This window comes from Helianthus annuus, chromosome 12 (genome assembly GCF_002127325.2).
Source record: "Helianthus annuus cultivar XRQ/B chromosome 12, HanXRQr2.0-SUNRISE, whole genome shotgun sequence".
Taxonomy (NCBI): Eukaryota; Viridiplantae; Streptophyta; class Magnoliopsida; order Asterales; family Asteraceae; genus Helianthus; species Helianthus annuus.
Window position 1 is genome coordinate 149,835,412 of NC_035444.2, and position 3,684 is coordinate 149,839,095.

Sequence of the window (3,684 nt, forward strand, 5' to 3'; positions counted from 1 at the left end):
TTGAATTAGAATAAGGACTTGCAAGTAAAAACTTAAAAGATAGAAAACTAAAAAAATACATATCCAAAGTTCTGGGAAGGAACGACGACACACCCAAAATTGCACAATCACCTGATGGCGTCAAGGGTTCCTTCACAATATTGCGTCATGGCAAAGCATGTCCGAGTCGGCAAGCATTCGGCATGCTTTAATGTTTCATTCATTATGGTTACAGCCCTGCATATTATAGATTTATAGAAGGAAAATTAAAGCAGAACCTGTAACTAAAAACAAACAAACCTCAAAAAAACATAGAAATTGCCAAGTATTTGAAGTGGAAAATTAATGAAGTTGGCATGTTACTACTCAAATAAGATTCCCTTAGATGACAAATGATAATACCTCATGGCTACCCGTTTAAAAGCCATAAAATCAAGAATTACAGATAATAGTATCAAAGGTAATATAGATTTTATGTTTGGGTTGTGATTCATGTTATGTTTTCTCTATAAGTGGGTCAAACAGATAATATAAATACTAAAAACATGCCAAAACATCTGATGTGTGTAAAATGCAACATATAAATCACATCAATTAAGGCATAAAACTAACCCTTTTTAAGTACTAATGTTGGAAAAAGAGTGTTTTTGTCTTCCTTTTGTATTTTCAGGATGAAATGAGCTCAAAATCACAAAAGAAGCAAAAAGACAACTAATTCTACCATAAATACAAGAAAAGGAACAAAAGTAGACTGCCCGGACCCTCAACGGCACCTCCCAAAGCAAAGGAGAAGAAACAGAGTCTGAACACGCCCCGTGTCCAGCGAACACGGGGGCGTGCCCAGGAAGCAGCAGAAAAGACAAACCAGTAGAAGCTTCCATTGCCCACCACGGGGCCGTGTCCAGCGGGCACGGGGGCGTGGTGAAAGTACAGCAGGCGCATTAATTGTAATTCGCAATTACAATTAATGAAGAGAGAGAATGTCAGACGGGCACGGGGCCGTGTCCAGCGGACACGGGGCCGTGTCCAGCCTTCTGTTCAGCCTATAAATAGAGGAGCTTGGCTTCATTCTCTCTCATCCCTTGGCACACCACCTCTCTCACACTTCATCCACCACCCACCACCACCATAACACCATCATCCACCACCATCATCCATTGTCCATCGTAGAGTGTGTGAGTCGTCTCGGGATCCAAGATTGATCGTAAGAGTTCTTGACAATCAAGACCATGTTTGCCTAAGTCTCTTACATCACTTGGTGAAGACAAGTGTTTAGTATAATACTTTTTATTTTTAATCTTTTGCACTTTTTATTTGGTTTTGTATTAATGACTTTAATAACTAGTTACTTATGTTGAAGGTGATCTTTCCTTATCGTTTGTCCGTGGTGTCTTGGCATTATTTTACTGTCTATATAAAATAAAAGATTTTCACCATTCATATCTCCACGGTCTATATGGAGGTATGTTGGCTACCTGGTCGGGGGTTAAGGGAACGGTTTGGTAAGGGTCTTGCCCTTGTTCAGTGTTTAGAGGTCCTGCTTGGGACCTGGGTCAAATTTAGTAGGATCTCCTTCAATGCCCATAGGTATTGGATGGCGGGGATCCAAACTCTTTGACCCCCTCATAAGTTAACTACTATTAATACTATAACCCGGCTATTTAGGACTGTATACCTGCTGACTCAGACTACTTAGCCGAGGGTAACGTCACCGCCAAAAGCGGGGCCTACCACAATTTGCATTAATAACTTAATTCATTATCTTTCAATAATCTGACCCTTTAGGATTGTATCCTTGCTGACTCAAACTACTGGGTTGAGGGTAACGTCGCCTTCAAAAGAGGGGCCTACTACAATAACTAAGATAATCTCTTAAACAAGTGCAAAAGTGCGAAAATAATCAAAGGTTATACTAATACACGTGTCGGATCCAAGTGATTCATCTTGTCTATCTGTTTTTATTTTATTTTTATTTTCAGCATTTAGTTAGTTTTTATTTTTCTTAGTTTAAAACATTTTTCTAACTTTTTGATTTGACTAGACGTTGAGGATAAACCGGTATTAAAAGCTCTTGTGTCCTTGGACGACCTCGGTATCTTACCAACACTATACTACGTCCACGATGGGTGCACTTGCCCATATGTGTGTTTAGTGTTAGTGAATATCGTGTTTTATAAATTTAAAACTTGGCTAAAAGTGTAAAAAAAGGGGCTTAAATACTCATCAAAAATATACACACCAACACATCAAGTTTTTGGCGTCGCTGCCGGGGACACAAGGATTTTAAGAAAGTTAGGAATCAGCGGCCTAATCATATTTTTATTTTTCTTTAATTTTTTAGGATTTTTTTTAGTTTTTTAGCTTCTGCAGAGCTCAGCACGGGGCCGTGCCTGGTTGGACACGGGCCGTGCTCAGCATCGTTACTGGCAGTTTTTGTTTTTCAAGTTACAGAAGGCTGACCACGGGGCCGTGCCGGTGCAACACGGGGCCGTGTCCAACTTCCAGTAACTGGGATCTGAAAAACAATCACTGTAATTCCGACCACGGGGCCGTGTTCGCTCAACACGGGGCCGTGGTGAACCTTCTGACCAACATTCTTTTCTGTTTTTATTGCAGGACTTGGAACCCGACGCCAACCTCACGTAGTGTATGAACTCCAGTTCCAATAAAGACATAAAAGAACCATTAGAAGAACCCGAACGCTTTCTCAGAAAAAGGTTAAAAGCCAAAAACCAAGAGAAGGTTTCGGGTGATCCACCTCCAATGGCGGACCAACGTACCCTTATGGATTATCTACGGCCTACCGTAGGTAATCTAGGCGCCGCTATCAATGCTCCGAATGTCGAAGCCAATAACTTCGAGCTTCGACCGCATTTGATACAAATGCTCCAAAACTTCGCAACCTTCCACGGGCTTGCGGACGAGGATCCCCATCTACATATAACTAATTTCTTAGAAATATGTGATACCTTTCGGATCAATGGAGCATCAAACGACGCCATCCGCCTCCGTATGTTTCCATTCTCACTAAAAGACCGAGCGAAAGCTTGGCTCAACGCCCTCCCAGCTGGTTCGGTAAACACCTGGGATGAACTAGCCCAAAAATTTCTATATAAGTATTTCCCTCCTGCTAAAACTGCTAAATTAATGACTTAAATTAATACATACTCACAAGAGGACGGGGAATCCTTATATGAAACTTGGGAAAGGTTCAAGGAGCTATTACGCAAGTGTCCCCATCACGGCCTCGCAATATGGCAACAAGTATCCACTTTCTACAATGGATTGTTGCCACACACTAGGCAGACACTTGATTCTAGCTCCGGGGGACTTTTAGGTAACCGACGCCCACATGAAATATATAATCAGATTGAGGAAATTGCTCAAATCAATTTTCAATGGCACACCCCCCGGGGAAATAAGTCTATCGCCCCGGGCGCCCATAAGGTCGACGAAAGCACTTCTTTACAAGCCCAAATCGAGGCCCTTTCTTCAAAAATAAAAAAATTAGAAATGACAAAAACCGTCTCGGTTATGGCTTGTGAAGGGTGTGGTGGGTCACATGAAAATTGGAGTTGCATGAAAGAAACGGACGATCAACAAAATGGTAAACTACATTGATAATAGACCTAGGCCGTCAGGTCCTCCAACGGGAACTTACAATCAAGGATGGCGAAACCACCCAAACCTTGGTTGGAGGGAACC

General features: G+C 41.7%; 1 non-coding gene across 1 annotated transcript; it reads right to left on the minus strand.

Annotated features, from left to right (window-relative positions):
• Window positions 1–3,120: 3,120 nt before the first annotated feature.
• On the minus strand, window positions 3,121–3,227 carry LOC118485270. The gene has a single exon (XR_004875575.1). It is a non-coding gene; the product is annotated as a small nucleolar RNA R71 (small nucleolar RNA).
• Between the last annotated feature and the right edge of the window lie 457 nt (window positions 3,228–3,684).